Genomic DNA, 25,891 nt, shown 5'->3' on the forward strand with positions numbered 1-25,891 from the left:
TTCGCGTCTCTCTGGAAGGTTCTGCCATATGGGTGGATCCTCCCCAACCCCCTGAGGGAAGGCAACACTGCAGACGTGCAAAATGCCCAGCTCCCTCCTGTCAGGGGCCAGATTCAGCATCCTTGGATACGAAAAGCCTGGATCTCTGGATCTCGTAAAGATGGGCCAGGCCCAGAGGCAGAGGTCCAGACAATGGCTCAGAGACAGGGAAAGGTGTGTATATGTGTGCTGTGTGCACATTTGCTAATGCCAGGCTTCCAGTGGTGGCATGTCCCTGCCTGCTGAGATGAGATGAAAGGGAGAGAGACTAGAAGGGAATGTGAGTGACACGCTGAGGAGTGGGTGCGAATAAGTGGAATATTCTACAAAATGCCTGGGCCCTGCCAGACAGTGGGTACCCCGAGGAGGAGGGAGTTGCAAGCTGCAGGTGGAGACCATTTCCTTCCTCAATACCTGCTGTCCATGTGGAGAGTAGCAACCTTTGGGGACATCTTCTGGCTTCAAGGAGAGGTGGGACAACACAGAAGGGTAGACTGAGAAAGTTGGAGGAGAAAGGACAATAAACACTGCTTCAGTGGCCTCCCCAAGCTCTGGCATCATCCATGCCTCCCAGAGCCAGCCAGGCAGCCAAGCATTCGTGTGTCAATTTATTAAGCAGCTTCTCTGTGCAAGGAGCTCCGCTTGGAGCTGTGAGTGTAGATGGATAAGACATGTCCTCTGCCTTTAGGATGCTCTCTCTGAAGAAAGACAGACCTTACTTTGGCTTCACTTCTACTCTCCACACCATCCAACACCAGACTCCTGGGCTGAACCCCAAGGCATCTTCTTCCTCCCTGGCCATTTTTGGCCATGACTGCACTGGCCCCTGCCTCTGCCATCAAATTGCCTATCAGCTCTCTGAGGTCACACGGGAACAGTGCTCACCAGAATTCTTAATTCTTGCTGGGTTTCTTGTTTTTTGTTGTTGTTGTTGTTGTTTTGTTTGTTTTTTGAGACAGGTTCTCACTCTGTCACCGAGGCTGGAGTGCAGCAGCATGATCACAGCTCAGTGAAGCCTCAACCTCCCAGGCTCGAGTGATCCTCCCCACTTCAGCCTCTGAAGGAGCTAGAAGCACAGGCACACGCCACCACACTTGGCTAATTTTGTTATGTTTTTATTTTTGTAGAGACAGGGCTTCCTTATGCTGCCCAGGCTTGTCTCAAACTCCTGGGCTTAAGGGATCCTCTGTCTCGGCCTCCCTAAGTGTTGGGATTACAGGCATGAGCCACCACGCCTGGCGTCTTGCTGGTTTCTTGACACCCACCCAGCTGAAACATTCAGCCCTCAGCCATAAAATTGTCTCCTGAGCTTGCCACTGTGATCAGGCTACTCCAAGACTCACTGTTTGTCTGTGATCCTACTATCTTCCAGATCAAATACACCTTTCAGCCTGGAAAGCCACCACCTGCTTGCCTACTGGTGACCTGAAGAACCTGCAGTGGCTCCCTGTTGCTTATCAGATACAATGTGAACTTTTTGGGCTATTTTCCAGGGCCGTCCCACATGTTTCAAGCACTTATTATTACCCAACAGTGTCCCTTCCTATCCCCAGCACACAAGTGTTTGTAATGTAACTCTGCATCTGAACAAGAATGAAGACCTTTTTAAGGGAATCATTTTGATGTTTATAGTTGATTTATTCAACAAACATTTACTGAATAACTGCTATGTGCCAGGCACCGTGACAGGTACTAAGACAGTTTTGATGGTGACTAGGGCAAACATGCCTGCTCTGGAGGAGCCCATGAGCTAGCAGGGAGGACAGGCACAATGATGAAAATAGAATGTGTTGGCCGGGTGCAGTGGCTCATGACTGTAATCCCAGAACTTTGGGAGGCCGAGGGGCGGGGGTGGATCACCTCAGGGTCAGAAGTTTGAGACCAGCCTGGGCAACATGGCGAAACCCCATCTCTACTAAAAATACAAAAGTTAGCTGGGCGTGGTGGCACATGCCTGTAGTCTCAGCTACATGGCAGGCTGAGGCAGGAGCATCGCTTGAATCTGGGAGGCAGAGGCTGCGGTGAGCCTAGATCACGCCACTACACTCCAGCCTGGGTGACACAGTGAGACTCCATCTCAAAATAAATAAATAAATAAATAAATAAATAAATAAATAAATAAAATGTGGTGAGTTGTCAGATGGGACAATTTTGGGGTCCCTGAGAGTCCTGCTGAGCTGCATTTCCACTGTGGCCTCATAGATTTTTTTTTTTTTTTTTTTTTTTTTTTCCTGCCTGGGTTCTTCACAGAGCAGAGTGTGTCTTGCTGGGACAGAATGGAGACTGTTCCAGGAGGATGTTCACATGGCAAACCCAAAAGGGTGTCAGTCCCTAGTCTGTTCTTCCCATCATTGGTGAGGTCTCCCTCTTCCCAAATTCAGTGTCCTGTGGAAGTGACACGGGAAGCAGGGACAGAATTAAGTGTCTAAGAATTCCAAAAGCAAACCTTTTGGATGATGAAATTATGAAGGGCTGCAAAAAGCACTTCACAATTTCACCGTGTTAGGAAATATTAGCTCCCACCCTCTCCAGAAAGCAGCTTTTTCTGTCTTGTTGGGTGTGATCTATTCTCTTCTGTTCTGACTAAATTGCTTATGACAGGTGGTGCTCCCGTGTTTTTGAAACTTGTCCACGAATGAAGGCTCTGACTTCTCATGCCGTTGTTTGATGTTGAGTCAGTGTTTAACCACTATAATTGGCAGAAAAGTCTTCCAACTGTCTCACCAAGATGAGATGCTGCAAATTCCACCCTCTTGCTTGTCTGCTACCCTCTGCAGAATGGAGAAAACAAGGAAAAGTTATAAAGTATTCTCTACTCTGAATGCTCCATAAAAACTCCTACAAAACTGATATAAATAAGTAAAAAGCCATTGGATTTGATGACCCTCACTCTGTCAACATCCCCTATGGACAATTTTTAGAGGATGCGATAGGGGAAAGAAGACGACGTAGGGTTTGGGCATGCTTGGGTGCTCTCCGAGGGCCCTCTCCTGAATGGGGTTTTCTCCCCATTGGTGCCTTTGTCACCAAGGCACATTGGGCTGAGGGTAACATTCCTGGTCGTGGAACTGGAATGGATCCCAAGAAGGCTGGGGCAGAGGGAGGATGTACACATGCAGCACAGCGGTAAAGCGTTCCTTTTTAGGTTTGCCTGTGAAAAGTGAAAGTGACTCAATTTCTAAAGGGAGAAAGGCATTGGAGAAAGAAAATTTTCTTTTTCTTTTTTTTCTTTCTTTTTTTTTTTTTGAGACGGAATCCTGCTCTGTCACCCACGCTGGAGCGCAGTGGTGCAATCTCAGCTCACTGCAATCTCTGCCTCCCAGGTTCAAGCGATTCTCCTGCCTCAGCCTCCCAAGTAGCTGGGACTACAGGCTCATGCCACCACACCCAGCTAATTTTTTTGTACTTAGTAGAGATGGGGTTTCACCATGTTGGCCAGGCTGGTCTCAAACTCCTGACCTCACGTAATCTGCCCCCCTTGGCCTCCCAAAGTGCTGGCATTACAGGCGTAAGCCATGGCGCACAGCTGAGAAATAAATTTTCAAAGGCTGCTGCACAAAGTTTGTGGAAGTTTCCTAAATCAAAGGACAAATCCTTTCCTCCCTCCCTCCTTTTCTTCTTTCCTCTGTCCCTCTCTTCTTTTCCTCCCGATTTCTTGCTTTCCCTCAGAGTCTAAAACAGTGAGTCCCCGCAGAAGGATGTCTTTGTTCTTGCTGGAGTCCACAACCTGGAACACCCTTCCCCTTTTCTCTTCCAGGCGCAATCTTACCATCCTTTCAGCTAAAGTCTAAAGTCCTTTATGCCCCCTTCCCCATCCAGATAAGCTCTGGCTGAACTCTCATTTCTCCCAATTCCCATTTAATTCCACTAAATGACGTGGCTTGATATGATTACATAATGTCTCATGTTCTCCGGCTGTGTAACGCAGTACATGAGTCTTGTCTCCCCAACAAGGTTGTAAACATCTGGAGGGCAGAGCCCAGGCCTTCCATCTGGGAGTCCCTCAGAACACTGAGCACAGGGCTGGGTGTGTAACAGGCTTTTATTGAGACCTTCACTTGCCTTTTGCTTCTCATTAAACATCAGAGAATTCATACTGGAGAAAACATTTATAAGTGTAATAAGTGTGCATAAGCCTTTATTTGAGTGGAGTAATCATATTCTACAACATCAGAGAATTCCTACTGGAAAGGAATCTTGTGTCTGGCTCTGTCGTGGGAGAGCCCTCAGGGGGAATTTGGAGGCTTGGAAGGCACGCTTTACTCAATACCATGGAACTCAATTACTTGAATGTAGTGACTGTGGGGAAACCTTCACTCAAGATGATATCCAACATCAGCAAGCACCTTAGAGAGGTGAAACTATGAATCTAAAGATTGTGAGACATCCGGGCACGGTGGTGCATGCCTGTAATCCCAACACTTCGGGAGGCCAAAGTGGGCAGATTACTTGAGCTCTCAGGAGTTCAAAACCAGCCTGGGCAACATAGTGGGACCCCATCTCTACAAAGAATTTTTTTAAAAAATAGCTGTGCATGGTGGTGTGCGCCTCTGGTCCCAGCTAGTTGGGAGGCTGAGGTGGGAGGATCACTTGAGCCCAGGAGGTCAAGGGTCAAGGCTGCAGTGAGCCATGATCGCACCACTGCACTCCAGCCTGGGTGACACAACAAGACCCTGTCTCAAAAAGAATGCGAGAAAGCTTCCTCTAAGATCTTCACCAGCTAACACCAGAGAATCCACCTGAGAGCAAAGAACAGTGCTAGATGCTGGGGATACAATGGGGTGCAAAGTAGGCACAGTTCCTGTCTTCATGAAGCTTGTCTCTAGATCCATTTCCCAAAGGGATTGATACTTGGAGAGGAAACATTATAGACCGTGGGTACAATTGAAATATTACAGGCCAGAGATGGGCTTATGCCTGTAGTCCTAGCACTTTGGGAGGCTGAGATGGGAGGATCGCTTAAGGCCAGGAGTTCTAGACCAGCCTGGGCAACATGGCAAGTCCAAGAAAAAAAGGGGAGGGGAGGGGAAGGGAGGGAAAGGGAAGGGAGGGGAGGGAGGGGGAGGGAAGGGAAGGAAAGGGAATATCACAAAACTTTGGGGAGGCACGGTGGCAGCACTTTGGGAGGCCAAGGTGGGCAGACTACTTGAGGTCAAGAGTTCAAGACCAGCCTGGCCAACATGGTGAAACTCCATCTGTACTAAAAATACAAAAATTAGCCAGGCGTGGTGTTTCAGGTGGCTGAGGCATGAGAATCACTTGAACCTGGGAGGCAGAGGTTGCAGTGAGCTGAAATTGTGCTGCTGCACTCCTGCCTGGGCAACAGAGGGAGACCCTGTCTCAAAAAAAATTTTTTGAGAAAAGAAATACTACAAAACTTTGATAAACACCTTTTTCTTTTTTGAACCCGAAGCACTTCCATGTCTGACTTCCTTTGTCCCTGTCTCTTAATAGAGAAGAGAAGGGATGGCTGACCTAATGCATGTTACTGATGGAGAGGTGGAGCTGGAGGGGCTGCATCTCCAGTCCAGGCAATGCTGGCAGGCAGGGTAAGAACTCTTGTCCCTGGGGACCTTTATTTGACGAGCTGAGGACCATGCCAGGTACTAAGGGAGACCAAAGGTGAAATGGGAGGTCCTATCCCCTCACGTAGCTTACAGTCCAGTGAGGAAATGAACAGCTCCTTAAAGTACAGGAGCTGCTTTAAATGGAGTGGATGTAAAACACAGCGGAGGCACAGGAAAAGGAGGCCTAAGTCCCTTTGGGGGAAGTAGGAAAGGCCTCACAGAGGAGGTATTGTTTGAGCTGAGATGTAAAGGATGAGGAGTTTGCCAGATAAACAAATAAGGAGAGGGTGTTCCAGGTGGAAGAAACAGCACAGACAAGGGTATGGATGTAAGAAAGGGCATGGCCTATTAAGGATGCTGGAGAAGTTCCATATGCAAACCCCTGGTGAGTGAGTGGGGAGACCAGGCTAGCCAGGCGGCTAGGCAAGGGCCAGATAGCATAAGGCCCTCGAGTGCCTTGCAAAGCAGTTCAGACTTCCCTGTAAACAATGGGGAACCAAATTTATTTCCTACAGCTGCTATAACAAACTACCGTAAATGTAGTGGCTTAAAACAACCCAAATCCATTACCTTACAGTTCTGGGCTTAAGTCAACCTGTCGGCAGGGTTGTGTTCCATCTAGGGCTACTTGCATTTCTTGACTCCTGTCCTTCTCCCACCTTCAAAGCCAGCAGTCACATCACTCTAATCTCTGCTTCCACAGTGACACACTCTGAAGCTCCTGCCTCCCTCTTCTAAGGACTCTTGTGGTTACACTGGTCCCATCAGATAATCCACGATAATTTCTGCATCTCAAGATCTTTAACTTAATCACATCTACAAAGTCCCTTTTGTCATGTAAAGTAACATATTCACAGGTTCCAGAGATTAGGATATGGACATCCTTGGGGGCCATTGTTCTGCTCACTCCGGTAATCCCAGCACTTTGGGGGGCGGGTGAATCACCTGAGGTCAGGAGTTTGAGACCACCCTGACCAACATGGTGAAACCCTGTCTCTAGTAAAAATACAAAAATTAGCTGGGCGTGGTGGTGGGTGCCTATAATCCCAGCTACTTGGGAGGCTGAGACGGGAGAATTGCTTGAACCTGGGAGGTGGAGGTTGCAGTGAGCCGAGGTTGCACCATTGCACTCCAGCCTAGGCAATAAGAGCGAAACTGTCTCAAAAAAAAAAAAAAAAAAAAGATGGAGTCTGACTTTGTCACCCATGCTAGAGTGCAGTGGTGTGATCACAGCTCACTACAGCCTCCATCTCCCAGGCTCAGGGGATCTTCCCACCTCACCCTCCAGAGTAGCTGGGACTACAGGTACATACTACCATGCTGGCTTTTTTTTTTTTTTTTTTTGTATTTTTTGTAGGGATGGGGTCTTGCTATGTTGCCCAAGCTGTTCTCAAACTCCTGGACTCAAGCAATCTTCCTGCCTCAGCCTCCCAAAGTGCTAGGATTACAGGCATGAGCACTGTGCCCAGACCCTGCTTCCTCTCTGTTGGCATAGATAAATGAGGTCTAGAAGCTGCCCATCTGTTCCCACTTTATGGTGGGACTCTGTCTGGGTGTTGGATAATATTAAAGAGTAGATGATATTTTGTTTTAGGCTTTCTTTCCTGAGATCTCTGAAACAACTGTTTAATTTGACATGGAGGCCAGTTAAAGACTTCGCAGCATCTTACCTGTGCACCCAGTGCTTCTCAGAGTCAGTGGGCACCTGGTTCTGAATCCCTTGCTTCCCTAATACATTATACCTCCTATCTCTCCATTTCCTAGTACTAATGAATCCGAAGCTAGCAGAGTATCTTTCTCCCTCCTGTTGATTTTTTCCTCTGGAGAACTCCCAAGGAGTAGATATGGATCTCCTAGCAGTGGACCAGACCTGCAAGAAAATGTAGTAGGCTGTTCTTTTTTAAATTTTTTAAAATTATTTTATTATTATTATTTTTTGAGACAGAGTCTCTCTGTTACCCAAGCTGAAGTGCAGTGGCATGATCTCGGTTCACTGCAATCTCCGCCTTCCGGGTTCAAGCAATTCTTGGGCCTCAGCCTTCTGAGTAGCTGGGATTACAGGTGTGTGCCATCATGCCTGGCTAATTTTTTGTATTTGTAGTAGAGACAGGGTTTCACCATGTTGGCCAGGCTGGTCTCGAACTCCTGACCTCAGGTGATCCACCCACCTCAGCCTCCCAAAGTGCTGGGATTACAGGCATGAGTCACTGCGCCTGGCTGTAGGCTGTTCTTTTTGTTTTTTTGGTTTGGTTTGGTTTTGAGACAGAGTCTCATTCTGTCATCCAGGCTGGAGTGCAGTGGCACAATCTTGGCTCACTGCAACCTCCACCTCCCAGGTTCAAGGGATCCTTCCACCTCAGCCCCCCAAGTAGCTTGGACTACAGGTGCGTGCCACCAGGCCTGGCTAATTTTTTTTTTTTTTTTGGGGGGCTCAAGCAATCCATTTGCCTCAGCCTCCCAAAGTGCTGGGATTGCAGGCATGAGCCACTGTGCCCAGCCATTAGGCTGTTCTTACATCGCTATAAAGAAATACCTGAGACTGGATAACGTATAAAGGAAAGAGTTTAATTGGTTCACAGTTCTGCAGGCTGTACAGGAAGCATGGCAACAGCATCTGCTCCTCTTCTAGGGAGGCCTCAGGAAGCTTTTACTCATTGTAGAAGGTGAAGTGGGAGCAGGCATATCACACGGCAAAAGTAAGAGCAAGACAGTGAGTGATGGGGGTGGGGGTGGCGGGGGGTGGCGCCACCTACTTTGAAACAACCGGATCGAGAGAACATACTCACTGTGGCAAGGACAGCACCAAGCCATGAGGGATCTGCTCCCATGACCCCAATACCTCCCGTGAGGCTCCACTTCCAATACTGGAGATTATATCTGAACATGAGATTTGGAGAGGACATCTAAGCCGTATCAGTAAGGTTTCCAGACAAAATACAGAACATCTTGTTAAATTTGAATTTCAGATAAACAGGGAATAATTTTAGTACAGGTTGAGTATCCCTTATCCAAATGCTTGGAACCAGAAGTGCTTTGGATTTCAGATTATTTTGTCAGGGACACTCAACCTGTATAAGTATATCCCAAATATTACTATACGTTGAGTGCTACTTTGTTAACCAGATTATTTGATTAACAAGAACTCTCCATTCCCTAACTTCACCAAATAATACTTTACTGTATGTTCTCTAATGTAACCTATAAGGCAGATTGTTATTCAAGCCCTGAAAGTTCCAGTACCTTCTTACAGATGACTTTGTAGTAATACAGGTAAGAGAAGAAAGGCTATGATTCTAAAGGAATAGGGGAGGGGCCTAAGGTCAGAAGAGTGGGGACTGGTCCCTCTTATTTCATAACATAGATTCTTCTGCTGCCCAGCTCTGAGATTCAGACAGGTTTAGCTCCTGCTCTAGATTTCACCTGCCCTTTTACTAATGGACAACATCATGCCCCCGCCTCATGACCTAAGGACCACCAGGAAGACCCATTCTGTTTAGGTACATTGAGGTTTTGTTGTTGTTGTTGTTTAAAACAAGGTGTTGCCCAGGTGCAGTGGCTCATGCCTGTAATCCCAACACTTTGGGAAGCCGAGGTGGGAGAATTGCTTGAGCCCAGGAGTTCAAGAACAGCCTGGGGAACATAGTGAGACTGCCATTCCTACAGAAAATTTAAAAATTCACTTGAGGTCAGGAGTTCAAGACCAGCCTGGCCAACATGGTGAAACCCCAACTCTACTAAAAAAAAAAAAATACGAAAATTAGCTGGTCGCCATGGTGCATGCCTGTAGTCCCAGCTACTCCGCAGGCTGAGGCAGGAGAATTGCTTGAATCCGGGAGATGGAGGTTGCAGTGAGCCGAGATCATAACACTGTACTCCAGCCTGGGTGACAGAGCAAGACTCTGTCTCAGAAAGAAAAAAAAAGAGAGAGAGAGAAAAGAAAATTTAAAAATTACCTGGACACGGTAGCACAGGCCTGTAGTCCCAGCTACTCAGGAGGCTGCAGCAGGAGGATCACTTGAGCCTGGGAGGTCGAGGCTGCAGTGAACGGTGATTGTGTCACTGTACTCCAGCCTGAGTGACAGAGCAAGACTCCGTCTAAAATAAAATAAAAAATAAATAAATGTACTATACCATACATGCTCTATATTGCTGCCTTTGATATTTGACTGGAATAATGATGATGACTTTCCCATCTACCAGATGTGAATACAAAGTCTGTCTTTGGATTGGAGCATATATAATAATTTGTAGTAATCGCTGCTATGTTTAACTCTGCAAGGCCAGCCAGTATTGGCACTAAGGTTTGCTCAAGGCTTTTGGAGCAACCACTATCCCATGTGATTCCCCCAATCTAAGAAAACTCCTTTTTTAACTTCCCTCAAGCCTTTGCTCTAAATTTCCCTTCTTGGTCCGCCGGGGCAGATAACTAAAGTCTTGCCCCATCTCTAGCAGAGACTCAGCCAATCAGGGCCTCGCCATGCAGTATTGGGGCATTTCCAGGCCATTCTCCACTGCAGCATATTGTTCAGGCTGGTGCTCTCAGGTGGGGCTTGAGTTTGTTTCCTTCCTTTCTTTTCTTTTTCTTTCTTTCTTTTCTTTTTTTTTTTGACAGAGTCTTGCTCTGTCACCCAGGATAGAGTGCAGTGGCGTGATCTCGGCTCACTGCAACCTCTGCCTTCCAGGTTCAAGTGATTCTCGTGCCTCAGCCTACTGAGTAGCTGGGACTACAGGCGTGAACCACCACACCTGGCTAATTTTTGTATTTTTAATAGAGATGGGGTTTTATCATGTTGGCCAGGCTGGTCTCGAACTCCTGGCCTCAAGTGATCCACCCACCTTGGCCTCTCAAAGTGCTGAGATTATAGGCAATGAGCTACCGCTCCTGGCCGAGTTTTCAACATCAAAGTTGTGTAGGCATCTTATGGTGGCGATTTCTGACCTCACTTCATTTAAGCATCGTTTCAGAGACTTTAGATAATGCAAAAAATTATAACAGTTTATGATGCCCTAATAGAACTCTGGATATTATCCCCGTGTAAATGAACTAACCCAGCCAGCCAAGGGCAGCAAGCCTAGCAGACTGGCCACAGGACGCCAGTTCAGTCCTCAGGTGCACAAGGATTGTTTGTGTTTGCTTGCACCAACATTTACTTTTTAGGAAAAGGTGGCCCTCAGGGGCCAGGGGAATTAATGACTTAATGCCTACAATCTCTAGGAACAACTTTCTCCAGATAAGGTCTCATTATCGTTAATTGTTATTATTATTGTTATTAACTCAACTCCTAGGAAAAGCTGCCACAGCTTTGTTAACGACCTCAGGTAAGGGGTTTAATTAACACCTCCTCTGAGTGCTGAGGCCTCAGGCACCATGTTACCGCCCCCACACCCAGGCTCCACCTCCTCTGAGCTCCGCCCATAGACCTCTCCACCCCCGATCCTTCCATTCCCTACCGGAGCTGCTACACCGTTCTCACACCTGCGAACCCCTCCCCCTCCCATTCCAGCCCCCTGGCTTCCCCTCCCCCAAAATCTCGCCTGCCCCTCTCACATACTTCCATTTGAATTTCCCACCTCTTTTCCCCAGTTACCTAGTCCCCCCAAACAGTTCTCAAGAGCTAAGTCTTTGGGGGATCATGAAAGTGAAGAGTGGGTCCCTTGAGCCCCGCCGTTCCCCCTTGCAAGCCCCCCTTCCCTGCACTGCTTCCCAGCACTTCCATCCCATCTCATCTCCATGAGAGCTGCAGGGATTGTTCCTCAGGTGGTGAGGCCAGTTGGGTGGGTTGGCTGGTTTAGGGTTACAGAGCTTGGCACCACCTACCAGGCCCGTGCAGCTGCCTTCTTTAATTAATTAATTCCAATTTTTTTAAAAAACCATCTCAATTGGACCTCAGTGCATGCCTCTGGGGCATATGTCACATCAATTACAGACAACAATTAAGCTTGCTGCTTAAAAAGATTTGTGAGTCTCTTTAAAGACTCAAACAATTTGGGCCTCGCTCCCTTAGATCCTTAGATCATTCTACCGGAGACAGAGCCTGAGGCAGAACCCCCAAAGGATGAATTGAGGGCTGCAACAGTCTGCTCTGAGATAGGAGGATAGGGAATTCTCCGGCTGCAGGTCTTTGCCCACACTACCTAACCCCAGGGTTCCTTTCTACCTTTGCTCAGGGATCCAGGAAGCCAAGCTATTGCAGGTGGGTGGTGGCCTCACTTCTCTGGGATAAGACCAAGTTCTCTCAAATTCAGAAGTCCACCTCTTCATTGTCCTACCCGACTGTCCTGCATGGATAAGGACGAATCTCAGGCCCTCTAAAAATAGGATGGGTATTGAGTTGACGTGTCTTTTTTCCCAGCAGTAGAGATGGTATATACAGAATATACATTTTCATCCCAGTGGTTTGAATTAGGCGAATGGTTAAAGATGTTGCTCGAGGGCACAGATGATTTTTTTTCTTTTCTTTTCCTTTCTTTCTTTTTTTTTTTTTTTTTTTTGAGATAGAGTTTTGCTTTTGTTTCTCAGGCTGGAGTGCAATGGAGTAATCTCGGCTCACTGCAACCTCTGCCTCCTGGGTTCAAGCGATTCTTCTGCCTCAGCCTCCTGAGTAGCTGGGACTACAGGTACATGCCATCATATCCACCAAATTTTTTTTTTTTTTTTTTTTTTTTTTGTATTTTTAGTAGAGACAGGGTTTCACCATGTTGGCCAGGCTGGCCTCGAACTCCCGAGCTCAGGTGATCCACCCGCCTCGGCCTCCCAAAGTGCTGGGATTATAGGCGTGAGCCATCGCGCATGGCACAAGAGATGATTTCTTAATGGCCCTTCGTTCCCACTTTGTGTTACACTTGGTAGCTGCTCAGGGAAAGTTTACAGATTGTTGAAGACGAGGAGGGGAAAGAGTTTGCATGCAGTTACAAATATTTTTCCAGGTGCAAAGCAAGTAGGCAAAAATGGGACTGGCCCAAAACCTTAGTCTTATTAACATTGCTCTCTACTCAATGGGAATTTAAAAAATATCAGTAGACCAGGTAAACATGCCTTTCCTTATCTATTTAACTCAGTTATTTATTGCGTATGTGAGTTGACACTAAATCACTTTGTCCTTTTATGTTTGCCAGAATTGTGGCTGTCCATTTGAGTCCAAACTTTCAGAGGGCAGAGACCACATCTGCTCAATTTGCTTTGTATGGTATCCAGCAAAGGGCTGCGGTAGGGTGTCATAGAGAAGTCCTGGACTTGGACCTTGGAGACCCAGGTTTTAGTTCTTGCTGCTGTGTGGCCCTTAAAATCCAGACTGCATTTTTATTTGCTGTACAACAAACAAACAAAAACAAAACAAAACAAAACAAACAGCAAGGGGCCAGGCACAGTGGCTCACTCCTGCCTGTAATCCTAGCACTTTGGGAGGCTGAGGCAGGCAGATCCCTTGAGCCCAGGAATTTGAGACCAGCCTGGGCAACATGGCAAAACTCTGTCTCTACTAAAATACAAAAAAAAAAAAAAAAAAAAAAAACTGAAGTGAGAGGATCACCTGAGCCTGGGGAGGTCGAGGCTGCAGTGAGCTGTGATCATGTCACAGGACTCCAGTCTGGGCAACAGAGTGAGACCCCATCTCATGAAAAAAACAAAAAAAAACAAGGGCCAGATCTCCCAGCACTTTGGGAGGCTGAGGCAGAAGGATAGCTTCAGCTCAGGAGTTGGAGACCAGCCTGGTCACATAGTGAGACCTCGTCTATACTAAAAATAAAAAAGAATTAGCCAGATGTGGTGGTGTGTGCCTGTAGTCCCAGCTACTTGGGAGGCTGAGGTGGGATCACTTGAGCCCAAGAGGTCAAGGCTACAGTGAGCTACGATCACGCCACTGCATTCCAGCTTGAATGACAGAGCAAGAGCCTGTCTCAAAGAAAAAAAAAGAAAGGAAACAAACCAAAACCAAACAGTGGAAAACAGTGGGAACAACATTTTCTGTCCTTCACTCTCAGGATTGAGAGAAGGATTAAATGAAGTAATGCAGAAGAAAGATGTGTAGAAATTGCCACGTAAATATGTTTTCTTTAACACTATAAAATGCATTTTGTTTTTTTGTGGGTTTTTTTGTTTGTTTTTGGTTTTTTGAGACAGAATCTCGCTCTGTCGCCCAGGATGGAGTGCAGTGGCACGATCTCAGCTCACTGCAACCTCTACCTCCCGGGTTCAAGCGATTCTCCTGCCGAGGCCTCCTGAGTAGCTGGGACTACAGGCGCCTGCCACCACACTGGCTAATTTTTTGTACTTTTAATAGAGACAGGGTTTCACCATGTTGGCCAGGATGGTCTCGATCTCCTGACTTCGTGATCCGCCTGCCTTGGCCTCCCAAAGTGCTGGATTACAGGCGTGAGCCACCGCGCCCGGCCCATGAAATGCATTTTGATGTTAACACCAGAGTAGTCAAAATTCAAATTCTGAGGTGTTTCAAATGGAGAAGCTGATGTACAGAGACCAGAGCTTCTGGCTGCAGTCCAGGATTTGCTGCAATGCCCGCTGTCAGGACATGGGGGCAGTATTAGGGTAGAAGAAAGCTCTAGCTAAAACCAAACTTGTATGTGACATTGGCTATCCCAATGGCCTCCTTATCACTACAGCTGCACTCATATATCTGGCCTCTTAGTACATACTCTTTTGTTCTTCTAGGCATTCTGATATTTTATTTATTTATTTATTTATTTATTTATTATTGAGGCGGAGCTTCGCTCTTGTTGCCCAGGCTGGAGTGCAGTGGCACAATCTCAGCTCACTGCAAGGGCCTCCCAGGTTCAAGCAATTCTCCTGTCTCAGCCTCCTGAAGTAGCTGAGATTACACGTGCCCGCCACCACGCCTGGCTAATTTTTTTGTATTTTTAGTAGAGATGGGGTTTCTTTTCTTTTCTTTTCTTTTTCCTTCCTTCCTTCCTTCCTTCCCTCCCAACCCCCCTCCCTCCTTCCTTCTTTCCTTCTTTCCTTCGAGATGGAGTCTTGCTCTGTTGCCCAGGCTGGAGTGCAGTGGTGTGATCTTGGCTCACTGCAACATCCGTCTCTCAGGTTCAAGTGATTCTTCTGCCTCAGCCACCCAAGTAGCTGGGATTACAGTTGTGTGCCACCACACCCGGCTAATTTTTGTATTTTTAGTAGAGATAGGGTTTCGCCATGTTGGCCAGGCTGGTCTCGAACTCTTGACCTCAGGTGATCCACCTACCTCGGCCTCCCAAAATGCTAGGATTACAGGTGTGAGCCTCTGTGCCTGGTCCTGGCATTTATTTACTATTTACTAAAATTCAAGTAGGGCTGGTGGGAGGTGGGGGGCCACAGAGTGAAGGTGCCCATGGCCCATATCCCTTTAAGAATGAACATATACATACATTTGTGCACGCATGCATGTACATAAAAGCCCTATGACGAAAAGCCAAAAATCCAGCCTTCTGAGCTGTCTCTGGGTACTATCACTTAGAGATATGAGAAAAAGTGAGGAAAAAACGGGAATCTAGGACAACTTTATTCATTCTGTAAAAGGGGCAGTTTCTTGTAGGAAGGGCTTAGGGATGATCTTTGGATAGTAATTCTTAGGAAAGGAATGAAATTGCAATGTATTAATGAACATAATCAAGTCTTTAGATTACAGTCCTGGGTATCAGATCTGGAGGACCCTAACAGCCATATAATTCCCCCATTTTATTTATTTATTTATTTGAGATGGAGTTTCACTGTGTCACCCAGGCTGGAGTACAGTGGCATGATCTCGGCTCACTGCAACCTCCGCCTCCCAGGTTCAAGCGATTCTCCTGCCTCAGCTGCCTCAGAGTAGCTGGGACTACAGGCATGTGCCACCACACCTGGCTAATTTTTGTATTTGTAGTAGAGACAGGGTTTCCCCATGTTGGGCAGGCTGGTCTCAAACTCCTGACCTCAGGTCATCCACCTCCCTCGGCCTCCCAAAGTGCTGGGATTACAGGCATGAGCCGCCGCGCCCGGCCAGTCTCCCCTTTTTATAAAGCCTAAATGGTGAAATGATTGAGTAAAAGTCAAATATGAGAACCTAGGAGGCCATGACCAGGGCTCTGGCTCCAAGTCTGGTACTGTAGGATGTGCTATTAGTTAATGGGCAAGCAAGGAGCCGTGGCCACTGACCCTGTATATGTACAGGTGGTAAAAACTATTATTCACTGGAGGTACATCCCTAGGAATTTAGGAAGTGAGGAAATGCAGTGAGCAGGCAGCTTGTATCAAGCCATCCTGTTCACTTTACCAGGAACCAGATATCTCTGCTGCTGTTTAAATTAAATGTGTGAAGGTTTTAAGAATTCTCAAAATGTACAGAACTTTTAAATAAGAATTTTAAATTAAAAAACACATTCTGGGCTGGGCGCAGTGGCTCACGTCTGTAATCCCAGCACTTGGGGAGGCCGAGGTGGGCAGATTACCTGAGGTTGGGAGTTCAAGATCAGCCTGACCTACATGGTAAAACCCTATCTCTACTAAAAATACAAAATTAGCCGGGCATGGTGGCGCATGCCTGTAATCCCAGCTAGTTGGGAGGCTGACGCAGGAGAATTGCTTGAATCCAGGAGACAGAGGTTGTGGTGAGCTGAGATAGCGCCATTGCACTCCAGCCTGGGCAACAAGAGCAAAACTCCGCCTCAAACAAACAAAACAAAACAAAAACAAACAAACAAAAAACAGGTTCTGGCCAGGCACAGTGGCTCACACCTGTAATCCCAGCACTTTGGGAGGCTGAGGCCAGCGGATTGCTTGAGTTCTGGAGTTCAAAACCAGCATGGGCAACATGGCAAAACCCCATCTCTACAAAAAAATACAAAAATTAGTTAGGCATAGTGGCATGCACCTGTGGTCCCCAGCTACTCGGGAGGCTGAGGTGGGAAGACTGCTTGAGCCCAGGAGGTTGAGGCTGTAGTGAGTTATGACAGCGCCTCTGCACTCCAGCATGGGTGACAGAGGGAGACCCTGTCTCAAAAAAAAAAAACAATGAAACAAAACAACAACAACAACAACAAAAACCCAAAAAAGAAAAAACAGGGTTCTGCTGCTTTCTGCCCACTGCCTTAATGAATAAAAGTTAGTGAAGAACTATCCAAGGCCAGGAAACCAGGATGACAGAAGCCTGATCTTCCAATCAGGTCAGATGTAGGAGCTAAATGTTGCCTTCAATGACTGCCAAGCTGCAGTGTCAGCAGCTGAACAAGGGAGGCACTGGAACTAGCCCTCTTGTGGTCTGTCAAGTGGTAACATTGGTTGGCAGCCCTCACTCCCTCCCTGAGACAGATGTGTGAGGAGAAAGAGGTAAAGGAGGGCGGGCAGAGGAACTGGAATCTCCAGAAAGGGACCTTGCTAGCCCTGAGGCCCAAGGCCCTCCAAAGCACCAGATCACAGAGGCAAGTCCCAGGCTTCTAGGGAGAGAAAGAAAGAAAGAAGAAGGAAAAAAAAAAAACATTAAATAAAGGAGATGGAGAAGTAGAACTGAATGTTAGAATTATTCTCCATCACATGCTAAGGGCACCTGTTTTCACTACATGGCAATAAATGGCGGGTTCTCAGAGTAGGCCTGTCAAAGACCAGCAGGCTGGGAGTCAGGGAGCCTGGGGCCTGCTTTGGCTCCGTTGTTTACTGAGCTGGGTGACTTTGCCTGAGCCATTAAACATTCCTTGGCCTGAATTTCCTTCATTGGGAATAATATCTGTCCTGTCTGCCTTGCAGGGTTGTTGGAAGATCTGATGAGATAATGGACATAAGTCCGGACGCGATGGCTCACGCCTGTAACCCCAGCACTTTGGGAGGCTGATGCGGGAGGATTGCCTGAGGTCAGGAGTTTGAGACCAGCCTGGCCAACATGGCGAAACCCCGTCTCTACTAAAAATACAAAAATTAGCCGGGCGTGGTGGTGCACATCTGTAATCCCAGCTACTCGGGAGGCTGAGGCAGGAGAATCACTTGAACCCAGGAGGCAGAGGTTTCAGTGAGCCGAGATAGCGCTACTGCACTCCAGCCTGGTCAACAAGAGCAAGACTTCGTCTCAAAAAAAAAAAGAAAAGAAAAGGAGATAATGGACTAACTTCCCTGCAAAAACCATACTTAGTTACTAGGAATCCTTCAGAGAGTTGGCCTGTGGGTGGAGAGTCACAGACACTGGGAAAGTCACCTCATTCATTAGCCATCACTCTGCACACCCCTCTTCCAAGCTGGATAGCACTGACTAGCAAAGGGTGGGGAACGGATCAAATGTCTAAGAAGGCAAAGTGAGACATTGACCTCACTGAGATGTCCCAGGCTCACCAGCCCCTATGGATACCATGTTCTTTCTCACATTGTATCTGTCTCTCCTTTTATTACTTTTGCTTATTTCCTCCTGTTCTACCTGAAGATTTTCTCTCTACCTGCCAAAATATGGTATTGTTTTTAGTGTTTATTCACTGAAAAAAACTCATTATTGAAAAACATGACCCAAAGTTGCCAAAATTATCCCTGGAGTCCAAAGACCAAATGTAATAAAAGTCAAGGATCTGTTTTTGGAAGGGGTCAAGGACAGAGTCAGCTCTTGGTCCCCTTTGCTTAGAAAGTTTCAATCTTTTCCCTAACCTTGTCCCAGACTCAGGTCATCTTACTCCCTGCAGGATTTTGGGTCACGGGAGTGGGGTGCTTGTTGGAGTCTATTTTGTGTTGCTGTAACAGAATACCACAGACTGGGTAATTTAAAAAGAATAGAAATTTATTTCTTACAGTTCTGGAGGCTGGGAAATCCAATATCAAGGTGCCCTCATCTGGTGTGGGTCTTCTTGCTGCATCATCCCCTAGCAGAAGGCAGGAGGGCAAGAGAGTACATGAGAGAGCAACAGAGCAAAGGGGTCCAAACTTGGTTTTATAACAAGCCCACTTTTGAGATAACTAGCTCACTGTTTATTTTTTTAATTAATTAATTAATTTATTATTATTATTTTTTGAGACAGAGCCTCACTCTGTCACCCAAGCTGGAGTGCAATGGCGCAATCTCAGCTCACTGCAACCTCCGCCTCCCAGGTTCAAGCGATTCTCATGCCTCAGCCTCCTGAGTAGCTAGAATAACAGGTACATGCCGCCATGCCCAGCTAATTTTTTTTGTATTTTTAGTAGAGATGGGTTTCACCATGTTGGCCAGGCTGGTCTCAAACTCCTGGCCTCAAGTGATCTGCCTGCCTTGGCCTCCCAAACTGCTGGGATTACAGGCATGAGCCACTGCGCCCGGCCTGGAGATAACTAACGCACTGTTTATGATATTAATCCATTCATGAGGGCAGAGCCCTCATGACCTAATAAACTCTTATTAGGCCCCAGTTTCCAACACTTTTGCATTGGGATTATTAAGTTTCCAACATGTGAACTTTGGGGGACACATTCAAACCAAGCAGTGCTATTTTAGGGAAAAGTAGCTGCATGTGTATTGAAAATGTCAGCCAGGTACGGTGGCTCACACCTGTAATCCCATTACTTTGGGAAGCTGAGGTGGGAGGACTGCTTGAGCCTAAGAGTTTGAGACCAACCTGGGGAACATAGGGAGACCTTGTCTCTACAAAAATTTAAAAATCATCCAGGTGAGGCAGCACACTCCTGTAGTCCCAGCTACTCCAGAGGCTGAGGTGGGAGGCTCATGCGAGCATGGTAGGAGGAGGCTGCAGTGAGCCATGATCATGCTACTGCATTCCAGCCTGAGTGACAGAGTGAGACCCTGTCTCAAATAAGAAAAAAAAAGAAAAAGAAAATGTTTATGTGCCATTGGGGTCAGCCTTAGTGCAAGAACATTAGTTAAGTGTGTTTTTAATAATGGAAGGAGTTCCAATTAAGATAGGATTTGGACAACTTCAGAGAAGTTTGGTTTATGGTGGGAAAGGGAACCCTGACCTCGGATTTGCTGTCTTGGGTCTTTTCCATCCCAGGCCTTCACCTTGCCAGGTTCATTTCCTCTCCCTGTACCCTGAACACTTTCAATTATGGACACTCTCGTCTCTGAACTCGGATAAATGCTACCTTAACTAATAGTACCACTGAGTATATTAATCATTAATAGCTAATTAGTCATAATACTGTAATACAATGGAGGCTTCCTTTACCGCAGCAGCTGTAGGTCTCAAACACACACATCCCCTTCCCTATTCCTGGCCACAGGACAGGCGAGGCTCTAAATCTGTTTTTCTGGGCACCCTGGCAATCTCGAAACTGTTCAGTTTTTAGCGGTCCCATTCACACGGCGAATGACCACTACTGCTTGCATGCTGCCGAGCTGATTTCTGCCCCCTCGTCACTCCCACTGCCCTCCAAGGAGAACAAGGAGGTCACCAGTCGTTAAGTTTTTATTCAAAGTCTCTTTTACTTCCACATCTCACGTCGACCCACTTTTCTACTTTGGCCCCTTTCTTCACTTTACCTTCCCCCATCCTAACCCGCGCCTATTTTGTAGAATCCCACAGCAGCCCCTGCTACAACCCCCTGCACTGTTCGCTTTTGGCTTCCTTTCAGCAACCACGCCCCCCGACCCACGGAGAGCACCGCGCATGCGCAGCGCTCGCCTTTACCTGGGCTCCCGGGAGTGGGCGGAGTGGGAGAAGGCGGGGGCGGCGCGGGGAGCCGGCGGTTATCTGGGCGGCGGAGCGCTCACAATGTGGCAGGAGACAGAAAAGGTGCGCCCGGGCCGGCCCGAGGGCTGCGCATGCGCGCCGCCGCTCCCAGCGGCCGGGATGCCGAGGGGGCGGGCGGAGGGAGGTGTCGGGATCCCTGTTGGGCGGGGGGGGGCCAGCGAGGGAAGGGGCCGCGGGCGCGCGCGCGCGCGTCCTCGCCACCGCTCGCCTCCCTCCCTGCCCCCTCCGGCCCACACATCCACACACGCACACCCCCTCCCCTGCTGCCCGCCCCGCGCTGCCCGCCCCGCCGGCCCCGCTCGCCCTCGCGCGCTGGGAAGGGAGTCGCGAGACGTCGGAGTGGCGGCCACGTAGCGCTGCGGCGGCGGCGGCGGCGGCGGCAGCGGCCGAGGCCGGGTCTGAGGAGCGGCCCTGAGGACAGACGTTGGGCAGGGGGGAGGGGCCGGCCCAGCCGGCGGTTGTGACTCGAGCGCTGCGGCTGCAGGCCCCCGCCGCAGGGATGGACCGCCGAGGCGGCGGCCGGGGCGGCGGAGGCGGAGGCGGCCGGCCCGGGTGAGTAAGGGCCCCTTCCCCCACGCACTCGCCACCGTCGCGGTGGCGCCCCCGGCAGCCCTTCCTCTCCGCCGCCCGCGGGGCTGGCCCGGGCTCCGGGGGCCGGCGTAACCCTTCGCCGAGGCAGCTGCGTGCGCTAGGCCGGAGCAGCCCCCATCCGGCTGGGAGGCCCCGGGCGCTGAGCTCCTCAGGCACCCAGCTTGGGCTGGGGGCGCCCCGCAGCTGCCCTTTCGCCCCCTTCCTCCTGGACCCGGGCTTGGCTGCAGTTTTGCAGCGGGTCCGCTCGCCCCGAGGCCTGAGGGGAGGCTGGGGCGGCACTGGTTAGCGGGCCGAGGGGAGGTTTGCACCGGTCCTCCTGCTAGCGTTCTCCTGCCCTGCAGCTGGTGGCTTGCACCCACTATCTCCCCCGCCCTGCGGTTGCACCCAAACCTCCAACCCCCGGGAGTATTGTGCCGCCAGCAGATAAAATGCGTCTGATGTACACCCGCCACCGGCAGCCCCACACTCACCCCAGTGGGTAATGCAGACCTTTCTCCACCCCCACCTCCTCCTCCCCTCCAATCAGGCTCTGCTGAAGATTCTTAAATCGGAGACACCAAAGGTAGTGACACCCCCGTTACATCTCCACGTAACATGTTCATTGTCGAGGGATGTCTCCAGTAGAAATGATAAATGCCCCTGCTTCACCTCGAAGTCTGTCTTCAGGATTCGAGACCTTCTCTGAAAAGGTCCAGCTTTGATCACAACTAGAGCATCCCTCCCCCACAACACACAGACACACTCATACACTCACTCACTTCCTGATTGCCGAGCAGCCCCTGTCACCGCGGATCCATTGTCAGAAATGGCTTGTGCCAATCAAAGGAATGTGCTTGTGCCTTTGGAGAAGGGTGCTTTCCACATCCACGTTTTCGGGGTGTTCGTGCGTGAGTCTGCCTTTGCCCCCAGATTGTCCCCGTGTTCAAGCATCATTATCATAGTGTATCCCTTACATGCATCTCCCGTGGACCCTCAGGAACACCTGAGTGATGCTTTTTTCCCAGTTGATTAGATATGGTGTGTGTAAGTTTCTCCTATTTTGTTGTAGTGTTTGGGATCTATGATGAAGGCATAATGTATTCGTAGGATAGTATTAGGAAAGAATGTGTATTTTTTTTTTTTTTTCCAGAGGATGGCCAGGCCCGTATTGTTCTGGGAATGGCAACTAGCACACGCTTTGTTGACATGTGTGTGCTTAGGGATTGAGGAGCTGCTGTTGCTGGGATGTGTGGTGTCTGAGCTGAATACAGGTGATGTCGAGTAGGGCTGTTTTGTGAGTGGGGCTTGACACTGATTGTCAGTGGTGGCAGGCAGCTTGGTTGTTTATATCAGGACCGTGCACAGTATTCAGATAGATAATATCTTTAGTATAATTTTTTTAAACTGTTCACTAAGTTTTAGTGATCCTGGAACTGACTTCAGTGGTTAGTAATCTTTGTTGGGGGTCATGGAAGTCTTTAGAACCGTCTTCTCCGTTAAATGGACCCAATTTTGTATGCCACTACAGTCAACTTGAAGCTGGTCCTGGGACTTCAGGTTAAGATCTATGTTATGCAAAAGTGAAAGGAACTTGCGTTGTGTGTTTTGTTTCGTTGGTTAGTTTTTTTTAAAAGGATTAGAGTTACATTATCTGGCCCTGAGCAATAAACAACAAAGTAGCTTATGCATGTAACCTTGTGTTTTTTTCTTTGATTAGGATAAGTTAGGTATTTGTAAATTATCATTTCCTCGTCTTCCTGTAAAAAGGAAATGTATGTGAGAGTCTTTCAGAAAAAGTTAAAACTAGAGTCAAAATAATTTGTTTAGACTTGACCAATTGGTAATGTATGTTCCTGGCACCAGATTCTAAATGAAGCAAATTTCAACAGCAAAGTCCAAGGTCTGTTTTATAATGCCTATACTGAATCTTTATGTGTTGGCTGAAGTTGATCTGATCTCTTAAAAGAAGGCTATATCATTCTCATAGCGGTGTACCTGCTCCATAAAAAGGATTTTTTTTTCAACTTTGTTAACTGTGATTTCATGTCTTAATGGGGATGGTGCCGTCAAAATCATTCATTTGGAAATTTTGTTTTAATGGAAGGATTTTAATTGTGGTTAGGGAATTCAGCCTCCATATATAGAATCTGGGACTGAGGATGAACTTTGCACTATTCTATCAATAAGCAGGTGACAAATATCAGCTATTTTTGTTTAAATTACTCTGCACCCAGCTTTTGCCTTTCGGTCGTATTGCAATCAGGAGATATTTATTCCAGCTTGTGATAGTGTTGGAATGGATCGTAATTTTAAGCACAGTACCGGCTCTTTAGGAGCTTACGATTCTGCCATTATTTTTCACTTAAAAAATCCTTTGAGACCTTCCTATTCTTTGCATCTGGGGGGTTCTGAGAAGCTAAGGAATTTATATTAACTGGCACTTTGGAAGGTAAGGGAGCCTTGGAATCTTACCTATAGAACCTGTTCCATACACCTGAGGAATAGCATTTATTCTACTAATTATGCAGCCTGCCCTATAAGTTTGAAAGCATGCTGAAGTTGCAAATACTGCCTTTTTTATTATCTCATAAACATGCTGCCAGTGCTTTATATTACACGTTATATTTTTTGCTCATGTCATGCCTGAAGTTTTACTGTCAGAAATCATTTGGCTATTCTAAACCCAAACCATTTCAAAGTTGCAAGTGGGTTACTTTTCTTTGTATATACTTTGTAGTATACTGACAGACCATTAAAATCTCAGGGGACAGCGTGCTTGCTTGATTTAGTATTGCAGAACCTCTTCTAAACCAGTCACTTACCTAGTTAAACACCCACACATCATGGAGCAGCTGATCATATAACATATACGGTTGTGAGAACAGCATTCTCTCCCTGCCAGATTCAGAACTTGGAAGCTGGAAAACAATTGCATAGCAGTGAAACACTTAAGGAGTAGTGGTGCCAGCAGTTCACTCTCATTAATACAAATAGCTTGCTTTAGTTTCTCCAACACTCTTCTTCAGACACCCTTCCCTTAGGAGGTTTCAGATCAGCAGCTCCTACTCAAGGGAAGCAGCACCTACTTTCTGCAACTGTGGTCTCAAGATCTGATTCGTGACACCCAGAACTGTTTCCATTTCTGTTCTAAGTATGGGAAGTAATCTCGTAGTGTGGTAAGAAAATACTTTTCAAGTCTGTAGAAAAAAAAGTTGATTAGTAATGCTACTGATGTGATTTTGTTTTTGAAAGTCTGAAGCCTAATGAAGCCTAATGTAAACTAGAATGTGAACTTTTGAAGTCACCCTTTTCTCAGGGGTTTTAGATAATTTTACCAAAAAAAGTGTGAATATAATCTTGAGTTTCATTTCCCTTGTTATAAAAAAGTCAGTTGAGAGACAACAACAACAACAAAAAAGTGGATTGTCTTGTATTTTGGACCATAGCCTTTAAAACTCGTTATTCTAAAGGGCATAACTACACCTCCTTGTTGTGAAGTCTTAGGTCTTGTGCTACCATTTTAGGTGTGATATTTTTCTCAGGTGTTGTCATCATTTCAGACAATCAGCACTTGAATTTACTTCGATAGAGGTGAATTGGTGCTGCGTTTAGTGACTTTAGCTGAAGAAGCCTCATGGAGATGATGCTTTGGAGGTAGGCATAACTAGATTTAAAACCCCCGCTCCACCATGTACTGGTCTTATGATATTGAACAAGTCACTTTGACCTCTCTGGCCTCAGTTTCCTCATCAGCAGAATGGAATTTGTTATGAGGATTAGAGATAATGTATGCAAACTCCTAGCAGTTCCTGGCATATGATCATATTAGAGACTCAATACATGTTAGGATATGGAGCATGTTGGAGTAAAACTACAGATCATTTTGTCTTATGAAAAGATTTAGAAGTCTGGCACTGCTATCTGCATTTTTTCATTTGTGCAGATTTGGGATGAAAAAATTGCAAATATTTGACTTGGAGCATACCTAAGTCTTGCAGGTGCAGTGTGCTTATTGGAACTTTGATTTGTTGCTCCATGGCTGGCTGAACTTGGTGGGGACAGTAAAATCTAGCTCCAAATTCTACAGTGCTACCCATAGGCTGTGCTTGTTTTAAGCCTATTCAGAGCTTATGTAGTGAAAGGGGTATTTTAGGACATTAACGTATCTCAATGGGTTCTGTGTCCAGAGTTGAATCACGTGCAAAGCCTTGTATAAATTTTCATGGTTAATGCAAGCCATAAAGTACTTTGTAGAATCAGTGGCAGTATCAGTTGCTTATTTTAGTTATCTGTTTGTTTATATGGTAGTTATGTTTGATTTTTAAAAATACTTATGAACATTTTATCTAATACAATTTCACTTGTCTTCTGAGATTTTTATTATAAACTGCTATTGGGGCTATAGATTTGAGTGCTTTATGAATTTTTACTTTGGCAAGGGAAGGAAAGAAAAGTAGGGTCCCTTTACCTGTCAGATTTTATGAACTCTGCTTTAGGCCTGTAGATTATATATGTAGTTCCTTCTCTTGTTTTTTAGCCAGAAAGGCAGCTTTATGGTAAAGATGACATTATCTTTTTTTTTTTTTTTTTTGTTTTGAGACAGAGTCTCGCTCTGTTGCCCAGGCTGGAGTGCAGTGGCGTGATCTCAGCTCACTGCAACCTCCTTCTCCTGGGTTCAAGCAATTCTCCTGCCTCAGCCTCCCAAGTAGCTGGGATTACAGGCCTGCACCATCATGCCCTGCTAATTTTTTTGTATTTTTAGTAGAGATGGGGTTTCACCATATTGGTCAGGCTGGTCTTGAACTCCTGATCTTGTGATCCGCCCACCTCAGCCTCCCAAAGTGCTGGGATTACAGGCGTGAGCCACTGTGCCCAGCCTCTTTTTTTTTTTTTTTTTTTTTTTTTTTAAAAAAAAAACATAGTTCAAGTGATTGATTACCTTGAAAAGTAAATGCAATTAGGGCCATGTATACAGTTTAATTCCATGCATACAGCTTTTAAAATAGGATTTCTTAGGTTACTATAGAATTAAATTATTCTGTAATTTGTTGCAGGATAGCATTGTGATAAGTCTGTGAGCCCAC

At 46.9% G+C, this 25,891-nt stretch overlaps 1 protein-coding gene and 1 long non-coding RNA gene across 6 annotated transcripts in view; one reads left to right on the forward strand and one right to left on the reverse strand.

Annotated features, from left to right (window-relative positions):
* Positions 1 to 664: 664 nt before the first annotated feature.
* Positions 665 to 20,377, reverse strand: LOC100936995 (uncharacterized). Its single transcript, XR_008519627.2, has 5 exons — positions 20,175 to 20,377; positions 18,349 to 18,419; positions 9,560 to 9,701; positions 7,277 to 7,476; positions 665 to 2,810 (listed from the first exon to the last, which is right to left on the reverse strand). It is a non-coding gene; the product is annotated as an uncharacterized LOC100936995 (long non-coding RNA).
* Positions 20,173 to 25,891, forward strand: part of ZNF652 (zinc finger protein 652) — a 74,935-nt gene continuing 69,216 nt past the window's right edge. For 4 of the 5 annotated variants that reach the window (XM_024234964.3, XM_054546603.2, XM_054546605.2 and 1 more), the window contains exon 1: positions 20,464 to 20,789. The gene's annotated coding sequence lies outside the window, so the exon portion shown is untranslated. Of the gene's footprint in view, positions 20,280 to 20,463; positions 20,790 to 25,891 lie in introns of those variants that run through there. The other variant, XM_024234965.3, reaches the window with a different exon arrangement.

The sequence above is a fragment of the Pongo abelii genome, chromosome 19 (assembly GCF_028885655.2).
Source record: "Pongo abelii isolate AG06213 chromosome 19, NHGRI_mPonAbe1-v2.0_pri, whole genome shotgun sequence".
NCBI classification, from domain to species: Eukaryota; Metazoa; Chordata; class Mammalia; order Primates; family Hominidae; genus Pongo; species Pongo abelii.